Raw genomic sequence first — 22,559 nt, 5'->3', positions numbered from 1 at the left:
TTAATCTACCACTGTCAAATCAAGGCTTTGCATTAGAGGCTCTTGAAGGTTTCTCTCATCCAATTCTACCTGGGTAATAAATACTCCTCCTTGGGATCCCAGATGCTCAACTTTCTCTCTAGTGAGCTACTCGTCTCCAATTTGTAAAGTGGATTGGGTTGGTGAATATTCCTCAATATGAAGACCTTGTTCTTTCATTATGTTTTTCCTCTTAGGAGAGGTATCATTAGGTCTTTCTTCTAAGACAACACTAGTGGATCCTATTATTCGTTTACCTTTATCCATAGTGGTCTTCTTATTTTACATTATATTATAGCTAGACCTTTTTTGGACAATCAATTATCCTACTCCAACATTGGGAGTGAATGCTAGCCTTCTCATAACTTCTCTAGCTTTATCAAGATAGGCATAAATGAAGAACTTCTTCTTCTCATTCATTGTCTCCATTACCTTAGGAAAAGTTATCATGAGTTTATTTATTTTATCTGCCTCTATTTTTGCATTACCTAGAGGCTCATAATCCTTGTCAAAACAATGAATAAATTTCAAAACTCTTGAAAAAACCCTCCATTTCTCTTTTTTGGTCTTTTTCTCTTGCAAAGAGAACTCATTCCTTATCATATCCTCAGGGTAATAAGGCTCATGCTTTATAGAACCAAGCTTAGCCCTATTTCTAAAAACCAAATCATAAAATCCCTCAGTATCATAGAAATGGGGATGAGATACAACCATCTTATACTAATGTAGTAATTTGTATAAAGAAAACCAACAACCCTTTGTGATTACAAAATAGTGAAATATAGTACAAGTAGGGAAAATTGAGCCTCCTTTTCTTTTTATCAAATAGTTTTCCTCCAATGCACCTAGCTGCCATAGTATCTCAACTATCTGCACTTTTAGAGGCACTTGGTAGGGCAATACATGAGGAGTCACTTTGAAACCATAAACTCTAAACACAATTGAAATAGAGTATGGTATAATATCTCCCTAGTTATGTGATACTTTTAGACTAGTAGGATTATCCATGGGCTTGATAAAATTTACTAGTGCCTTAGGAACTTTGGGATTGTCACTTAATAAGAGGCACCTTAACCTTGAGGCAAAGTACCTATCAAACTTGAAAAAACTAGTATTTTTTGCATCCTAGGCCATATCTACACTCCATTTATTTCCCAAAATATGTCACACCTTTAAACAAGAATATGTGCATCAACAATGAGTAGTGACCAAAACAAATTTCTACCTTGCCTTTGGCAATTCCAACCAATCCTGTATGGATTTATTTTGCTAAATATGAGGCAAAATAAAAAATAATATCAACACTGAAAGAATAAATTTGAGCTAGCATACACATAAAACTTCTAGGCATGATATTCTTCTCATCCTCATTGAAACCCCTACATAGAGTCTTATATCTCTCCATAGCCTAGGAAGTGAAATATTTCTTTTTAAAAGGTTCCATAGTAGATATTATGATCAATTTAAGTTCCTAATTGTGCCTATGTGTGCCCTCAATGCACCCTGTCTAATCTTATCCCTCTTAGATAAATATTCTTTTTCTAATTTTTTTAGGTCAATAGTTATATGATAATCTGATAGTGGCTCAAGACCAAAAGCTTCTTAAATTTTCTCTAGGCTTATTGTGATCAAAATCTCACCATCCAACCTTCTCGCTACTCTGATTGTTGGGTCATAATTTTTAGCAATGACCTCTAATAATTCATAATCCATGAAAACACTAGGGACCACTAGTTTTCCCAAGTCAAAGTTCTAGATGTTCTCATGAGGGAAAAATAATTTCCTTTCTAAGAACCATTTTTTGAAAAGGACAAGCCATGCTTGAGAAGTTTTAGGATCCCTAACCCAGTTTCACTTATCATACAATCCATCAACAATTTTGAGTCTAGGGTTCGAAGTGGTTAATTTCTTCACTTGAGTAGATTTATTTATGGACTTAGGTAACAATTCAAGGAGGTCATCATGTATTTTTCTAGACAAATAATCAACTTGACTCGTGAAAACTTTCTTTGGAGGCATGGTGATTAAAATTGCAGAATACTAGAAAGCTTAGTATATAATGGACTAAGAAACTTACTTAATCTTCACTATCCTATAACTGTAATTCTGCAACATGCCATGATTACTAGAATTTCTTCATGTTTTAGTCACCAAGAACAAGTTCTTAATAACTCTGAGCTCTATGGAAACCTAAAGATTTCTTTGTGAATGAAGAAAAAAGCAAGATTTTTGCAATATACTCTATTCTTGCTTCACACAAGGAGCTTTCAATCCTCATAGATGAGTTGTATGGAAAACATAGTGGCACCACCTTCTATTTTTTTTTTAAAATACATCATTGATTTCAAAAAATCCAATGATCTAGGAATTAAAAAAAAGTACTCCTTTTCTACTTGCCAAGCTAGAAGTCAATCCAATAAACATTCTCTGCATAAGCCTTTCTTTTACTACTGGAAACTTGGACCGGACCCACTGGCATTCATGGACACGTGTCACCTTCTTGCTATGTTTCCATGCATAAATAGTGAGAAATTTCCATATGCAACATAATGACCACCATCAATTCATTATAATTTGATGACATGCATTTGATCACTATTTTAATGTGACTATGGTGGGTTCCTCCATCTCTTCCTTTGGTCACTATGTCACTAGGATTAAAAAACAGGAAATTCTTCATGGCAACTTAGTGCCTACCATTGATGCAAATTTGATTTGATGGTGTAGAATCTACTATTATCTTATTTCAACTATGGTAGGCCCATGCATTCCTTCCCTTGGTCACCATCTTGCATAGAATATACATCACGCAACTCTTGATAGCAACTTAGTGACAGTTGTTGATGAATCTTTGATCTGATGATCCCAAATCTTCATCTACACTTTTCTTGAGTGCTTTTCCATGTCATATGTGATTTGGAAATAATTTGATATGCTAGCAAGTCATACATAATATTTTAATCCCTTTCAAAACATGATAAAATTGATTCCTATCCTGTATTGACTTTTCCTGTAAGGCGCTATGTCACTACTGGTGTAAATCCTTGTTTTTCTAGTTGTGACATAGCAACCACCACATTCTTTTAAAAATCTAGTACAAGAAAAACACACATGTTCTAAATTATTTCCAATGTATGAAAATGATTATGTGCTGACTAAAAAACCTTTTGGGACCCACTATTCAATATAATTGTTGCCGAGTTCCATCTTTTTAGGTAAGCTTCTATGTCACTACTGATGGGATCCCTCAATTTTTTAGTCACAACATAGCAACCTCCTTAAGGAATTAAGAAACTCTAGTACCAAGAAATATAACATGTTTTCATCATTATTACTACAATCAATGCTTCTGACAATGCATCATAAGTACACAACCTCATTAAAAATAGAAAAACTTTACAACACTCATCCATTTGTTAGTCTCACACTTTTTGATTTTCATGGCAAGGTGCTATGTCGCTATTAGTATGATTCATGCAATTTTTGGTCACCACATAGTGACTTCTTGGACTTTACAAAAACTAGTGACAAAAAATAAAGTACTTTCCAACTAGACCCTTTTTCTAATACTGACATTTCTAACATTAGTCTATCTATTGAGAACTTTAAAATAATGAGAAATTGGTGCACATTTTTCTATTTCCCTCACCATTTTATGTTTCAGGATGGTCACCATGTCACGTATGGTAAAATACTTGCAAATTCACTATGTGACATGATGACCACTATAGATCTAAAACATAACTGATGATAGGGAAAAAATTGAGAAGAGGAGACTGAAAAAAAATAAAAAATTAAAATGTCTTTTGAAAGAAAATTCCACTTTCAAATCTGATCACCTACTAAAACCTTTTTTTCATAGAAACGTATGACCTAAAATGTTTTCCTGGGGTAGAAAATTTAAGAGGGTTTTACCTATTTTTGTTTAAATGAAACTTCTCACAAACCAAACCCTACCCTGTAGGAAAAAAAACTTATGTAATTTTTTACTTGTAAAAACTCAGACCACCAGTGGCTCTACCTAGGGATGATAGAATGAAAGATTGTGGTGACTGATCAGGAAAGTACTGTACATACTTCATATTATGGCTGACATATGGCCGACATGTTATAACCCTAAACTGTTTTAATACTTGTATAAAAAGGGCTTAGGGTTGGGTAGTTTTTTATATATGTGGTGATACGAAATTGGTTCTTGCGGCGATATTGAGCTATAAGGGATTACGGATTGTAATCAGGTTGTAATCACTGGATTGTAATAAGATCGGACTTGATGTTTGGTGGACGTAGCCCAGGGATTGGGTGAACCACATTAAATCTTGGTGCCTTGTGTTCATTTCTATGTGTTCTATTATTTTCTATTATTGGTTATATTTGCATGTAGTTTTTATTTCTGTTCGTGGTTTATCCTAACATAGAATACTTGTGTCTATGCAAGAATCTAGAATCTTTGGTAGAGCAGACCACATACTTGACCAAGAAAGACAACTTCGAAGAGAGAAACCACACTAGAAAATAACTATGCATGAGAACTATACGCAAAGATGAAAAGGATATACAAATGTACAAAAACCCTAAAACTACTATTCATGGACAAAAGAAGTACTTTTAGCAAAAATGCCTTTTCAAGAACTATCCATGAACTAGAAGCTAAAGAACATTACCTGATAGATCTTTTAGCAAATAAGAATCCTCTCCCCATGAGGCTTCAATTAAATAAGGGCCCAAGCATATAGGATCAAATTTTCCATGTTTCCCTCATCCTCAATCCTAGCATTCCACATGAGAAATAGATCATCAAATTCAAATTTCTTACTCATTGTTCTTCTATCATAAAGTTTCTTAACCTATAGTTACAACTTTTAATTTCTGAGAGATGACTCTTTCTTGGTCCGAATCAATCCTACCAGCTCATCCAGTCTTTCCAACATATCATCAATAATATCCTCATCATATTTTTGGATGTAATTATAGAGTCCCATTAAATTATTTTGAGGCATCCTTGCCTAGATTTCATACACAATATCAAAAGGTGCTACTCCTATAGCCTTTTCTACATTCACCCTATCAGCCCATATTGCTAATTGCAATTTAGAATTCTAGCCTTTCTTATTATCATCTAGTATTCTTTTTATTACTTTCAACAAACTTTTATTAGTGGATTTAGCTTTTCCATTTCCTTGTGGATGATATAGAGATGATACTGATCTTGTAATCCCATACTTATCACAAAATTCTATGAATTCCTCGAATCTAAAACATATTGCATTATCTGTCACAATCCTCTGAGAACAACCAAACCTTGAAATGATGTTATTTAGTGACAATTTTGCTAGTTAGATTTCTTGTAATTGGTAGCAACTAGTATCCATGAATAACTAGTACTAGATTTGGGAGATATTTCTCCTATAAAATCAATTCCCCATTGTTGGAATGGTGCTTGAACTTCTATTGGTTTTAATGGAGTGTTCCTTGAAAATTTCAACTTACCTAAAAATCTTCGATAGGCATCACACTTTCTCACTATCATCTAAGCATCTTTAAAAAGGTAAGGCTACCAAAATGTGGCTCTCATCACTTTGTGTATGGTGGTCTTGGCTATACAATGTCCTCCATAGACTCTAGAATGCATGATTTCACTCAACACTTCTTTTGATTTCTCTTGATCAATGCATTTTAGTAGCACTCCTTCAAAATTTCTCCAACATAAGCTATTCTAGAAAATAATATATTTGATGGCTTGTAACTTAGTGCTTCTTTTTTAATTTTTAGTCAAATGAGATGGGGCTTCCATATGTTGTAGGTAATTCACAATGGTCCATGTCACATAAGTTTGATCTTACATCATCTGTTACTATATTTATCTGATTAGCATCTAAATTGGATTGAGCCATAAGCTTAGCTTATCCTTGACCTCTTACCAATTTTGTGATCTAAATTTCAATGTTAAATTATTGGATCCTATTGATCCATCTCCATCTACTACCTAATAACTCATGTTGACAAAAGATGTCCTTGATAGCTGCACTAGGTACAAATGCAATAACAATAGCACCTATCAAATAAAACCTAAAAGCCTTAACAACCTTCAACAAGGCATATGCTTGCTTCTCATTTATCTCATATTTTAGTTCAATAGTCAGTAGTGATTTACTAAATAAAACAATAGGTTGTTCATATCCTTCCTCATTCTTTTGTAACAAAACTACAGCTACAATATGGAAAGATGCAAAAGAAAATATGTGCATTGGTTTTCTAAAATCTAGGGCCCTAAGGACTAGAGCATTCTTTATGGTAGTTTTAATATCTTTAAATGCATGTGAAGGTTCACCATCCTAGTTGATAATAGCTCCTTTCTTGAGCATTTTAAAAATGGGTCTACTAATCTTAACAAAATTTGTAACAAACCTCCTCAAGAAGTTTACTTACCCAAAGAAAGATTGTGTTCCTTTTGCCTTTCTTGGCTTAGGCACCTCGTCAATAGCTACTACTCTTTTAGAATCTATCTTTACTCTATCCTTTGATACTATGCATTCCAATAATTCACCTTTACTTATCCCAAATGTACATTTCCTTGGATTTAAAGATACCCTATATTTCAAGGCTTTGATAAAGATCTTTTCCAAATGATTGCAATGATCACCAGCTTTCTTGGAATATGTTGTAAGGTCATCTTCGTATACCACCATAAATTTATCAATATACTCATTGAATACTACATCTATAGCTCTTTTAAGAGTGGCACCTATATTGATCAAACCAAATGGCATCCTCAAATATGCATAAATTCCCCATGGAGTTGTAAAAGTTTTTTAAAATTGTTCACTTTCCTTCGCAAGGACCAGATTGAATTCTAAAAATGCATCCATTATGGACATTAGCTCATAACCAGTTACCTATTAAAACACAGCTTCCATATTTGGTAGCACATAATTATCCTTCAAGGATGCAATATTCAAATTTTGGAAGTCTACACATAATCTTGTGTCTCCATTCTTCTTCTGGATAGGTACCAAATTTGAAACCCAAGTGGAATGTCTAATTAGCTTAATTATCCCTTCATCCCTTAGCTTCATCAATTCCTCTTGCATTTTGGGGGCTAGAGCGAGATTTATTGGTCTTTTTTTCTATTTGAAAGGTTTTACATTACCTTTTAGTGGTTTTACATGTTGGAATAGATCTTCCCTATAAGCCTTAAGGTTATCATATAACCATGCAAAAACATTTATGTACTTTGTTAATAAATCAATTAGTGGTTTTATAATTTCAATAGGCAAGTTTTGGCCAATATAAACTTTCTTGGGAGCCTCCGTTATGCCAAGATTGACTACTTCTAATTCTTGAGGCTTAGGATCCCTAGTTCTAGGTTTTATTCTATCTTGATTATCAATAATATTCTCCAAAACCACAAAACACTTAGACCTACCTTTATGGTTGTCAACTGCATAATCTCCTAGCCAAAAAAAAGTTTCCTTACCATCAATGGTTTCAATCAAATCACTACAATCCATTTCTTAACCATGGTATTTTTCCTCACTTAACATGAAGTTTAAAATATCCTTGTCATCTTCAAAAACTTACCAATTTTCAATATTGTCAAGTATTGAAGGTATGTTTTGAACTTCTGTTTGTGAGATTCTAGCAAATGATATTTCCTTAGGCTTGATTGCTACATTTTCTAGTAAATCTGCCATTTTATTATGACTTCTGTCTCTCCATGAAATGCATCAAAAAACTCTATTTGATCCCAAACTACATTTCTATATTATTTCAACCTTTTGTTTTTTGAAGCATAAGTTTTCTTTATCTCTGAAATGACCAGTTTAGAATCACTTATGACATGCAACTTCTTGATTCCATGATGAGTGGCAACTTTCAGTCCTAACAATAGGACTTCATACTCTGCTATATTTTTGGTACAAGAAAATTTTAGAGTAAATGAATATTTGAAGGTATTTTTCTCAGGAGAAACAAAAACTACTCCTAGCCCTAAACCTGCTTTGGAACTAGCCCTATCAAAGTACATAGTCAACAAAACTAGTGAATCCATACAACATTCCACTTCATGTTCAATCACAATAGGCAATTTCTCTACTTCTTGAATGATCAATTCTTCCCTAAAAGCATTTACACTAGTTTCCAAAAAGCAAGTTGAATCCTTATCAATGCCTTCTCCTAGAATCTTATTGACCCTTGGCTCTCTATCTACCCTAACTACCTTATCACCTAAATGGAAGGTTTCATAAGACAAATCACATTGTAGACTACCTCCCATAGCAACTCCACTTTCTAGAAAGCAACATGCCATAATGTGGGGGGATGTCAACCATAAGGACTGATATGATCAATCTGCTTCAGGGTGTACAACTAACTTGAATGGTAATGTACTGATAGTACCTATAATAGGGACTTCTCTAGCATCCATACCTCTACATCTACCTTTTTTAGTATCTACCTTTAGACCTAAAGCTCCCATAACTTTAAAAGGCATGATGGTGTTAGATGCTCCTAAATATATCATGCAGTTCTTTAGGGTTTTTTCTTTTATGATCAAACTGAGAAAAAATGGGTCAATATCTTCTATGTAAGCTAATGATGAATCATCAAAAACATTTTTGGGATTTTGGATATAATACCTTTATCTTCTACCACTACTGGGGTTTGTTAAATGGCACTTGGTTCAACCATATTACTATTCTTTCCTATCCCACCCAACCATTATAAGGCCTTACGGATGTGCTCCTCAATTCTAAATAATTTAGACAAATGTACTTTGATAGTAATTTGTGAAAACATAGATATCATAACAATAGGTTATGACATAGTGGGCTTCACAAGCATACCTAGAGTGGAAGTCTTTTAAATAGCAGGCACTATAATTTGCTTGGCTAAATTAGATGTTGAATTCTTTTCTTGCACTATTGTTCTAGGGGTTTCACTTGTTTGAAATTACACTTTCTTTTTAGGCTCCCACTTCTTGATTTTACTGTCTTTGCCCTTTGTTTTCTTAGTATGAGTTTTACTACTCTCATCCTTAATCTTATATGTAACATCCTTGATGAATATACCAGAAGATTTGCTAGCATCATTTCCAATTGTCCTATTCCTTAGGTTATAGTTACTTTGTACTTGAGAGATCATTTTTGTGGTGATTTTTTTAATCTCTTCCTTTGAAGGCATTCTCAAGTTTATATTATCAACATTTTAGGATACATTACATATCTTGTCTTTATCATAATTTTCATCATCTGAGAACACTTGTTGATGATGTAGTTGGTAAGCAATTCTGTGACTAGTAACATCATCCTCATGTTCCTCTAAATTAGAATCTACACAATCATCAAACATACCTACCATATTAAAACTCACATCATCATGGCTCTTGTCTTCTTCTTCTTCTTCATGTTGTGTACTTTGATCTGAAGAAAATGACTGAGCAATTACACAATAATCTATAGAGAGGGGTGACTAACATATGATGGACCATGGTACATCATCATTCATATTAATAGAACTTCTTTGTAGAGGATATGGTGTACCCTTCTCTTTTACATTCTAGGTTTGGTTGGGAATTGGTTTACCATCCTTCCATTGAGTGGTGTAATGGTAATTCTGCATTTTTGGTTGTCTATTGAAATGGTTACTATTTGACAGGGCCTTCTCACCAACAACAGGTTTTTTTGAACTGAAAGTTGATGGATTTATCTTTTTTAATAAATCTAGTACTTGACCTATTGAGGGTTCTTCAATTTTATTACCTACAAGAGTTTTATCAACTTCCCTTTTGTTGTTATTCTTGGGATTGCATAGCTTTGGATCATCTCTCATCCCAAATTTACGATATACTTTTCTATTATTTTCAATATTTAGTACAATTTTGAAAGCATCCCTCAAAGTATTAGGATCCTTATCCCTTAACTAATAAGCCATCTTGCTATCAAAAACATTAAAATATGTTGTAAGACAAACATCCACATTCAATCTCATAACCTGAAACAACTTGTACATTTCTTTTTGGAATCTTACATTGAAATCAAATGTAGATTCATTAGGGTTCTTCTTAATATTATTGAAATAGTTCAACATAAAACCAATGTTAGTATTGTCACCATATTGTTCTTTGACCAATTTTTCCATATCACTCTAGGAACTAATGTAATCATATGGTAATCTCTGAAACCAATCCCTGGCATCTTCCATTAACAAATGCACAAACAATTTAATCACCACATCTTCATGCTCAAATTCAAAGTCATTCAACATGTCTGAAAAGACTCTCAAATGTTCCTCTTTAGTGATAGCATTATTTCCAGAGAATTTAACTTTATATCTTAGATCAAAAGATATGGGATGATGTAAACCAAGAATCCCTATGAATGATATTTGTCTAAATTTTCCATATATATAGGCCTTTTCTAAAAACTAGCAGTATTGGATATGCTTGCTATATTGGCCTAATTTTGAGCAATACTGGCTTGAGATTGCTATATCTGGACAATAGGGATTGGAATACTAGTATTGGACAAAGAGATAGGGGAAAACTAAGACATAGCCTAACTAGATATTACTAGTCCACAAGTAAGCACAAAAGTTGTAGTTTGGGTAGACAAATTGGGCTACGAAGCTAAAGTAGAGTTAGACTTAATGAACTAAATCTTTCTCCTAGTTTCTACTACTTGAACTTTATTCTCAACCTTCTCAAGTTCTTTTTCTATATCCTCTTTCTATTTTCTATCCTTTTCAAGATCAAGGTCTAGTTTAGACATGAGAGGATTTATAGATTTGCTTAATGCAGCTTGGGGTTCATTTATTTGAATTCGTATAGCTTTGCATTTTCCTTTATCTATGGGTTTCATAGTAGGTTCTCTAGGATTTTCTTGGATAGGCTTGTAGGCTTGGACTTGAGAAATGACAAGTTCTTTCCTTTTTCTCATGAATTTTTCTTGTTCTAAGACTTTAGACCTTCTATCTATATTAGCGTGAAGGACTGAGGTCCTTTCTTCCAACTTCTTTTTTTGTTCTTTCAAGGCAGCCATCCTTCTAAGTAGGTTATCTCTTTCAATAATGGAGTTCAAGGTGGCTTGTTGTCTTTCCTTCTCCAAATGGATATGTTTGGCCTTTTGTTCTATGACCCATTTCTTTGAAACTTCTATTTCTAAACATATTTCCTTAGGATCTGTGGAAGTTTCTTCTGAATAAGTTGGATCATCAAGATCTATAAGATTGGTCTCCATAAATGGAACTATTCTCATATGCTAACTTACAATTCATTTCTAATCTATGAAATGTATCTCACACTAAGGAAACATTCTTATCATAATAAACTTGGTCTTCTTGCACTAGAGTACTAAACATCCCTCCTAGAAACCTCATAGTTTCTGACATAGAACTTAGTGAAGAGGATTCCTTTCCTACCACTATTTGGTATTGAGGGTAAACTAATGTTTTACCCCTTGGTTTCCATGTGGGATTTGAAGTTTCTTTCTTTTTTCCTTGATTCCTTCTACCACCTTAGGGAAAATCAGTATATAAGGGTATATTAGGATTGGCCCTTGTTTAAGCTCTTATATTTTTCCTTTTATTAGCCATTAAGAGGGAATTTATTATTAAATAAGCACTAGCTCCAAAACATTGACTGAGTCACCACCCTATTCTAGGGACAATATGATAGTAAAATAGCTTTTGACTTCAATAGAAGGACACAAGAGAATGGGCAATTACTTCGTAACACAGATAGACCAATCACAAAAAACATGACTGCTTCTATTGCTTAACATATAAGACATTTCAAAAATGCTTGTACATCAATGTACACCTCTAGCACTAGGTCTCTCTCTCTCTCTCTCTCTCTCTCTCTCTCTCTCTCTCTCTCTCTCTCTCTCTCTCTCTTTAAATTCTCAAGGTTTGTCACAACATGACCAAAGAAACTACAATATAGTTTACACACACACATGTGTTAAGCAACTCTCTAGTAGAGTCACCATTTTGTTGGTGTTTTTCAATAACTAAGTAACAAGATGCTCAATAACAAGATAAGTAAAGAAAATAAAATCTAAGGATAAACTATTTCCTATAAAAAATTGAATGTGTTTCTTTTCTAGACCTAACTGCAAAAAAATCAAGACAGATTTCCTACTCTTTAGGCTTTATAGAACCAAGGTGGGTATAAATGAGGGATGGTTCAAATGAATGTTACTGAGTAAGAATTTCTTAGTTTCATTCTGATTCTCCTATCTCTGACATATACATAGTTTGCTCATTCCATGACACTTTAAGATAATACACATCCCTTATAAGTAGATTTGGTCACAATTCTCAGATTTGCAAGTATTTCTATCAGTAGTAGCTAACTAAGGCTTAGAGATCAAATGCAAACAAGTGCTGACCAACATTGAGATCTTTTAAATAGTGAATTAAAAAAATATTTTGAGTTTTATTTTGATGCTTTTCTATGATTTCTTCACATTTAGATTGAATTTAATAGATTAGTGCCTCATTCAGTGGGATTTAAAGTCCATTCAATTCATAGATCTAATTGATTTCTTTGCAATCAACATTATCAACAATTCTTATTGAAAAATAATACTTATAGACATCCTTCCTATTACCATGGAAACCCTATCAATACCACTAAAGTGTTTATTTAATTCATTGAACTAATAGAAATGGTGAATTGATATACAATTTGATTCAATTGCATTGAACTAGACAAGCTTTTCTTATACAAGTTTAAAATAACCAAGTGAAAGAAATGGAGACAAGGTTTAGCTAGAAAAGATGTGATGACAGTTCATCTTTGTATTGATTTTATTTTTAAAATAATTGTATACAATTGAAAAAGACTCAGAATGACTCAAGAAAAAAATCTAAATCTTGTCAAATTGATTTATTCTGATAAACCTACAGAGAAAATATATCACAAATTATTCATCAAAAGGATTGGACCGAATAGACTTAGCAAAGACTTGGAAAAACAATAATTTAGACCCTTTCTCTAGCCTTGGAATCTCACTTCTATACTATGAGATGCAAAAAGCTTTAGGCATCAAGAAATAATAACTGTCCTTTAAAAAAAGATATTTACATTTTAAAGTTGTCACAAAAGACAAAAATGTGTGTAACAGAAAAATCTTTACATAATATTCTGTTTGATGGCTTCCACTTCTATTACATTTTCAAATGCTATAGATTCCACAGTGGGCCATTTTCCATTCTAAATCCTTGACAATTGTAGCTATTAGGTTCACCAATGATGTGTCAAGCTCTGATTCCTACAAATTTACCTCTACTCTGGCACTTCCACTCGCATCTTCATGTACTGCTAAGATGACATTTATACATGGTTTTATATCTCCCACACCATCCATTTGGACCACAATACTTTCTACCTGAGATGGTTGCCCTTCTTTGTCTTCCTTTCTCCTTTGATCTTCTGAAGGTTCATTAATGATTTGTATTTAATTCTGATCCATATCATCATCATCACTCTAAACATCTTCCCACTGCTCATTAGAAGCAATATCTCTTGTCCACTTGTCAAAAAGTAATTCATCCAGCTAGTTAAACTATAGAATATCACTTTTCTTCTTGATCACACACTCAGCATCTTTATCAATATTAACGAAATCTTGTTTTAAAGAATCAAGGAATAATTGGACCTTCACCATTTCTTCTATTGTGGTTTCCCACCATGCATGTCCTATTCCATTAATGAATTTATTCATTTTTAGACAAAATAAATCGTCTAATTCTTTGGCCCATTCATCCTTTTTTTTCAATTTATTCTTCTTATCCAAAGCAAGTGGGAATAAATCAAATTTCTTACTTTTGTATTTATCCAAGTAGCTAACAATTCTTCTTTGTAGCTCAACTCTCTTATCATTAAATTCTGGAAGATCATTAGCAAGATCATAAGTCATTTCAATGTGGTCGCGTGAAAATATTATAATAGAATAACACAACAATGTAACCTCTTTTCTTCTCTTGTGCCACTTATTAATAATGGGTTTTAAAGTTTCATTACTTGCCTTTATTTCCTCCCATATGTTTAGTACCTTTGATAATTGATCATAGAATAATGGTCATTCAATTTTATCAACCAAATACATGAGAGCCTTTCTCAGTTTATATTCGTACTGCACATTCAACTCTACATGTAATGGCCAAAGTTTACTTTTCTCTTCTTCAAAATCTTCAGCTCTATAGTACTATGGCCTCTATGGTGTATTAGGAATCTCAATAAGGGGATTGGATTTAAAAGGCTCCACTAGTGGGCAAGGGCATGTGATCTTTGGTCTAGAGGACTATCCCCTCATCTTATTTTCAAGTTCAATTTTTTTTTGAACTTCTTTATCATAAGCCTCAAAAACTTCCTCGCACTTAGCCAATAATTCAAGCCTTTCCTTCACATCTCATTCTATAGTGACCAAAGCTAAGTGAGATGATCCAACATTCAAATGTACTATCTCCACATGGGTAGTATCTACCACTCTCTTTACAATTATATTTCCCATTAATCTAGTGTCATCTGACAATAATGAGATAGTCCTAGATCATTTCTTTAATGACCAAATAACTAAGGTAGCCTAGTCTTCACTGAAGGTGGAACCTTTTATTTCTTTCATATTTTGGTCCTATATGTTTAATTTATTAGAACCAAAATTAAAAACTAGAGCATCTCCTATATCCCAATTGTGCAATAGTAGAATATTAGATGCTTTTACCATCTGTCTCACCTCTTCAGGGGTTATATTTTTGAATTCTTTCATCCTTCCTTCTTTTACTAGATTTTGCATGGCTGCCTCCTCCATTTCTGGATGCTCTGTTCTTAACTTATTAAATGTTTCCTCATATTTTCCCATATTTTCTCTCCATGCAAATTGGTAGAAGGCTCTTGTTCTAACAAAACTATCATTAGACAAAAATTCATGACTAGCCTATTCAATTGCATGATCTAGTTCCATTCCTCTATAATTTTCCACTATCAAATCAAGGCTTGGCATCAGAGCCATTTGAAGGTTTCCCTCATCCAACTCTACCTAGGTAATAAATACTCTATCTTGGGATCCCAACTATTCAACTTGCTCTCTAGTGAGCTATTGCTCTCCAATCTATAAAGAGGATTGAGTAGGAGAATATTCCTCAATGTAAGGACCTTGTTCTTTCATTATTTTTTGCCTCATAGGAGAGGGCTCATCAGATCTTTCTTCGAAGACAATACTCGTGGATTCTATTTTTTTACCTTTATCCACAGTGGTCTTTTTATTTTGGATTATATTATATCTAGACCTTTTCTAGAAATTCAATTATCCTACTCCAACATTGGGAGTGAATGCCAGCCTTCTCATAACTTCTTTGGCTTTATTAGGATAGCCATTAATGAAGAATTGCATCCTCTCATTCATTGTCTCCATTATCTTAGGAAAAGTTATCATGAGTCTATTTATTTTATTTGCCTCTATTTTTGTATTACCTAGAGGCTCATAATCATTGTCAAAACAATGAATAAATTCCAAAACTCTTGAAAAAAACCTCTATTTCTCCTTTTTGGTCTCTTGCTCTTGTAAAGAGAACTCATTCCTTATTATATCCTCAAGGTAATATGGCTCATGCTTTATAGAACCAAGCTTAGCCCTGTGTCTAAAAACCAAATCATAGAATCCCATAGTATCGCAAAAATGGGGATTAGATACAACCATCTTATATTGATCTTGTGATTTTTATAAAGACAACCAACCACCCTTTGTCATTACAAAATGGTGGACTATAGTACAAGTAGGGGAAATTGAGCCTCTTTGTCTTTTTATCAAATAGTTTTCCTCCAATTCTCCAAGCTTCCATAGTATCTCAGTTATCCCCACTTTTAGAGGGACCTGGTAGGGCAATACATGAGGAGTCACTTTGAAACCATAAACTCTAAACATAGTTGAAATAGAGTATGGTAGAATATCTCCCTAGTTATGTGATACTTTTAGACCTGTAGGATTATTCATGGGCCTGATAAAATTTACTAGTGCCTTAGGAACTTTGGGATTTTCATTTAATAAGGGGCACCTTAATCTTAAGGCAAAGTACCTATCAAACCTGACAAAACTAGCATTTTTTGCATCCTAGGTCATATCTGCACTCCACAACTTAACTAGTAGAGCTTCTCCCTCATGTTCTCTATTCAAATCCAATTTTTTTCCCAAAATATTTCCCACCTTTAAACAAGAACATGTGCATCAACAATGAATGGTGACAAAAAGTTTTTTCTACCTTGCCTTTGGAAATTCCAACCAAGCCTATATGGATTTACTCTGCTAAATATGAGGCAAAATCAAAAATTATATCAACAGCAAAAGAAGAAATTTGAACTAGCATATACATGAACCTTATAGGCATGATATTCTACTCATCCTCACCGAAAACCCTACATAGAGTCCTATATATCTCCATAGCATAAGAAGTGAAATATTCCTTTTTAAAAGGTTCCCTAGTAGACATCATGATCACTAGTAAGTTCCCAATTATTCCTATGTGTTTCCTCAATGTACCCTGTCTGATCTTATCCCTTTTAGGTAAATATTCTTTTTCTAATTTTTGTAGGTCAATAGGTAAATGATAATCTGATAGTGTCTCAAGACCAAAAAATTCTCAATTTTCCTCACGGCTTATTGTGATTAGACACTAACCATCCAACCTTCTCACTACTCTGATTATCGGGTCATAATTTTTAGTAATGACTTCTAATAGGTCATAATCCATGAAAACACTAGGGAGCACTAGTTTTTCCAAGTCAAAGTTCCAGATGTTCCCATGAGGGTCAAATAATTTCCTTTCTGAGAACCATTTTTTGAAAAGAACAATTCTTGTTCGAGAAGTTCTAGCATCCCTAACCTAGTTTCCATTATTATAGAATCCAATAACAATTTTGAGTCTAGGGTTCAGAGTGGTTAATTTATTCACTTGAGAAGACTCATTTGTGTACTCAAGTAACAATTCAAGGAGGTCAACATGTATGTGCCTAGATAAATCCTCAACATTACTTGAGAAAACTTTATTTGGAGGCATGGTGATTATAATTGCAGAATACTAGAAAGCTTAGTATATAATGGACTGAGAAACTTACTTGATCTTCACTATCCTATAACTATAATTCTGCAACACACCATGATTACTAGAATTTCTTCACATTTTAGTCACCAAGCACAAGTTCTCAATAACTTTAAGCTCTTTGAAAACCTAAGGGTTTGTTCAAATATGAAAGGAAAAAGAAAGATTTCTATAGTATACTATGTTCCTAGTTTACACGATGAGCTTTCAATCTGCATAAATGTGCTATAAGGAGAATAGAGTGGCACCACCTTCTATTTTCTAAAAATACATTTTTGATTTCAAAAAATCTAATGATCTAGGAATTAAAAAAAAAGATGACTCATTTCTACTTTCCAAGCTAGAAGTCAATCCAATAAACTTTCTCTGCATAAGCTTTCTTTTACTGCTAGCAACTTGGACCGGACTCATTGGCATTCATGAACACATGTCACCTTCTCACTATGTCACCATGCATAAATAGGTAGAAATTTCCATATGTGAGATAACAACCACCATCAATTAATTATAATTTGATGACATGTGTTTGATCACTATTTTAATGTGACTATGGTGGGTCCCTCCATCTCTTCCTTTTTTTCCTATGTCGCTAGCATTAAAAAGCAAGCAATTCTTCATGATGACTTAGCCCCTACCATTGATGTGAATTTGATCTGACGGTGTGAAATTTTCTATTATCTTATTTCAACTATGGTGGGCCCATGCATTCCTTCCCTTGGTTACCATGTCACATGGAATAAACATTGCGCAACTCTTGATGGCCACTTAATGATAGTCATTGATGAAACTTTGATTTGACTATCCCAAATCTTCATTTTCCCCTCTCTTAAGTGCTTTTCCATGTCATGTGTTAATGGACACCTTGCTGTGAAAATTATTTGTGGGAATTTGGGGCCTTGTCTATGGAAGTTATATATAATTATACATATCTCATGCATCTATTCTTAAGAAGTCTTGATGGATAGGCTATGGAGTGGTTTTCACACTTTCCTACTATATGCACCCTAAAATGGACACCCAAACTATGGGCTTCCATTATTCAATTTATCAAATTTCCTAAATCAATGGTTTGCAATATTTTATTAAATCAATCTAAATCAATTTCCTTGATCAAATTTGATTATTTATTTAGAGTACCTTTGTAAAAATCTAGATATGAAGGAGAGCTTGTTCCTATCAATGTTGGGGAATTCTACAATCTATCTCCATGTAGTATAGATTCTTGAGGATATGAATTTGACTCTCTTAGAAGCAACTATAGATAAAGACATAGATCAAGTTCATGTCTATGGAAATGTCCTTAAAGTAGGTGAATCATCTAGGGTTAGGTTATATGAGTTGAATCCAACTAGTGTCCTTGAGTCTTCAATTAATGACATTAGTCTTCAAGGACATTCAAACACACTTGTGGATGAAGCCTCTCTAGGTCTCAAATTGATCATCCAAGCATTTAATGATTATATCATGAACACAATAAAACCCACCATGTCTCTTTCACTCATCTATCTTGAGTTTGTAGACTAGAATTCCAATACATCTAGTGAAGTCCTTACATTCTAGAATGACTATGCTCTTGCCCACTACTTAAATTTTGTTGAACAAGTAGCATTTTCCCCCAGTGAACAAAGCATCAACATGACTAAAGCTAACATCAAATATCTCAGTCATACAATCAAAAAGAAAAAAAAAAAAGGTTTAATGGTGAAAACCACATTGTGATACTATCAAAGCCTAAAAGGTAAATGTAAAAGATGTATCTAAGGGTGAAAACCTCTTCGAGGTGCCCATAGATGAGATATTTGATGCACTTCCTTGTCATTTTTAGGCAAGATCATTAGTGTTGATAGAACCAACATATCCAATCAATATGGGAATAGAGGAAAAACCTCACACGATACATCTTGCATAGTCATTATCTCTAGAAGAAAAAGAGGAATTCATTGCTTTCTTTCAAGAGAAAAAGATAAACTTTGTGTGGACATACTCAGATATGCTAGGATTAGATCTTGATCTAATTATCCATCACTTCTCTATCACCCCAAGAGCTAAACTAGAAAAAAGGAAACTTACAAAAATGCATCCTCATGTTTCATTGCTTGTCAAAGCTGAATTGGAGAAGCTTCTAAAGTTTGGTTTCATCTATGACATTGATTATGCTAAATGGATATCAAACATTGTTCCAGTCTCCAAGCACAACAAATCTATTAAAGTCTGTATAGATTTCTAAGATCTCAACTTAGCATGTTTGAAGGATGATTTTCCACTCCCTAACATTGATATGATATTGGACATGAGAACAGGATATGAAATGTACTCACTCATGGACATTTTTTTTGGTTATAATAAAATAAAAATTGCAGCAAAAGATCAAGAAAAGACTACGTTTGCTTTTGCATGGGGAACTTTCTATTGGAATGTGATGCCATTTGGCTTGAGACATGTTGTTGTTACATATTAGAGGATAATCACTACAATTATTCACAACATGATGCATAAAACAATGGAAGACTATGTTGATGATACTCTAGTTAAGAGTGCAAAACACCAAACTCACCATCAAGATTTGGGATCTATCTGAGATTGCATGGAGAAATTCAATCTATGACTTAATCCTAAGAAATGTGTGTTTGTGTAACTTCTAGGAAATTACTTGGATACATCATGTCTACAAAAGGAATCAAGGTAGATCTAGAGAAAGTTCAAGCAATCATTGACATGCCTCCACCTCATAATATCAGTTAGATGAGGGGCTTACAAGGAAGACTCCAATCCATTTGTAGATTCATCTCATAGCTGGTGGATAGGTCACAACCTTTCACCAAGACTAGAGCCAAGATTGTGATTAGAGTCTAAAACAGATAAAGCAATACCTTGCTAATCCATCGATCTTTATGCCTCTTATTCTTTACATCTCCAAAAAAGACATCTCTGGGTATCTTGCTAACTCAAGAAGAAAATAATAACAAGGAAAGAGCCATTTACTACTTTTGTCACACATTGACCTCCTATGAACAAAATTATAGTATCATCGAGAAGGCTTACTTGGCAGTCGTCTTTGCTTCCCAAAAGTTGAGATACTACATGCTTGTCCATATGACACTATTGGTTGCTAAAATTGATCCACTAAAGTACTTACTCAGCAAGGAAACTCTAATAGGAAGGTTGGCTAAGTGGGTCATGATACTAAGTGAGTTTTACATTCAATATGTTGAACAAAAGGCTATTAAAGGACAAGCAATTATTGATTAGCTTGCAGAAGCACTGATACAAAGTCTTCTCCCACTGAACATTGATTTTCTTGATGAATCAATTCTAGCATTCACACATCAAACTTTGGTGATGTTCTTTGATGGTTCTTTCATAGAACAGGGATCCAATGTTGGACTACTATTCATAACACCATAGAGGTATTCACCTCCTAAGGCATACAAGATTATGTTTCCTTGTATGAACAATATTACTGAATATGAAGCTCTCATTAATGGCATGAAGATTGTAGTTGAATAGAGAGTAGATTAGTTGAACATATTTGGTGATTCAAAACTCATAATCAACTAGGTCAATGATGTATATCAAACAAAAAATGAGAAATTTATTCCCTATAAACACATGGTGGATGATCTAAAGAAATACTTTTCTCATATCACTTTTCAACAGGTTCCTCAAGAAAACAACAAAGTGGCTAATGTCATGGCTACTCTTGCTTATTTGTAACAGATGTTAGAGAATGATCTTCAACATAAGTTCTTGGAGGAAACATTACTCTACCCTGCCTATGATACCCTTGAATCATGGATGATTTGTTCTATTGTAGGATGTGATTCATTCTACTACCACCACATATACTCTTATTTGAATGAACAAACCTTTTTGGATGATCTAACCCAGAATGAAAAATGTCACCTTATCCACAATGCTTCATGGTATGTCATTATTGCTAATGACTTGTTTAGGAGAGGTCTTGATAGAACACTCCTTAGGTGTCTAGAACTCAGTGAGTCCAATTGTTCTTTAATCAATGTCCATGAGGGCATTTGCAGATCTCACTCAAATGGTTTGACACTAGCTCATAAACTTATTAGAGTTGGTTACTATTAGCTGAATATGGAGAAAGTGGCAATCAAATATGCCAAGTCTTGTAAACAATGCCATCTCCACGAGAATCTAATTCATGCTTTAGCCAGAGATCTAATTCTATCTATCACACTATGGCCATTCCAACAATGGGCCTTTGATCTTCTGGGTCAAATTCACCCATCTTCTTCAAATGGACATAAGTTCATTATTATAGCTACAAACTACTTCACTATGTGGGTGGAGGCAATCCCTCTCTCTATAGAAAATGACAAAACTATAGCTTTGTTTATCATGAATTACATCATATGCAGATATGGTGTACCTTCCTCCATTATTACTGACAATGGAGGACAGTTCAAAAATAAAGATCTTAAGGAGTTATGCAAAAAGTTTAGAATTGCACAACATTGTTCTTATATATATTATCCTCAGAGTAATGGTCAAGTAGAGGTATCCAACAAGGAAATCCTTAAGATCCTTCATCATACAGTTAGCAAATCTGGAAGGGACAAGCACCTCCAAATTAATCTAGATTTATGGGCCTACAAAACAAGTATCATAACTCCAATAAGTACAACACTCTTTGCTTTGTTCTGTGGAGTGGATTTTGTGCTTTCAATTGAGGTTGAGATCCCTACTCTAAGAATCTCCATGAAGGGCCTCATTACTTACGATGACTATAGAATATCTTGACTTCAAGAGCTAGTATTATTAGATGAATGTCAACAAGTGGTGTGTGATCATCTTCAAGCTTATCAGTAGTGTATGTTTAGAAGTTACAATAAGAAAGTTAAGTTATGTGGCTTCCAACTAGGTGATCTCATCCTAAGAGAAAATCCTAAGAATCAGAAACAATGAGTACAAGAAGGGAAGTTTGAAGGGTAAAAGGACAAGCCTATGTCACCTTTTATAAAGAAATGGGATATCAAAATGTGACAATTCAATGTTAGTGACAAAAAAATGGTATTTGTGTTTAGAATTTGAAGATGATATAAACTATTAAAATGTGTAGATTTGGATGAATTATATGCCTATAATTTTTATAAAAATTTTGAGTGTGAATTTATTCATTTTCTTTTATCTCGAATTCCCTTTTTTAACTGTAAAAATTGTAGGGTGTAGTTCCCATCAAACAAGTCTATGAAAATCATCTTTTTTTGTTCTGATTTGAAAATATCTTAAAGATGACATGTATAGCTAGGAAAAAAAAATAATAATAATTAGTTTTGATGTATATTTTCTTGGTTATAAGTACTCAAGCTCTATCTTATCAAAATCCAATAGAATTCTCCTCCAATCAAAACTTCCCTATCAAATCTACCCCTTGTTGAAAAAAAATCACATACTCATGAAGAGGACTATCTCCTCTA

This window comes from Cupressus sempervirens, chromosome 11, assembly GCF_028749045.1.
Source record: "Cupressus sempervirens isolate cs-2001-9-10 chromosome 11, ASM2874904v1, whole genome shotgun sequence".
Taxonomy (NCBI): Eukaryota; Viridiplantae; Streptophyta; class Pinopsida; order Cupressales; family Cupressaceae; genus Cupressus; species Cupressus sempervirens.
The sequence above is the reverse complement of the archived record's forward strand: the minus strand, read 5'-3'. Positions refer to the sequence as shown.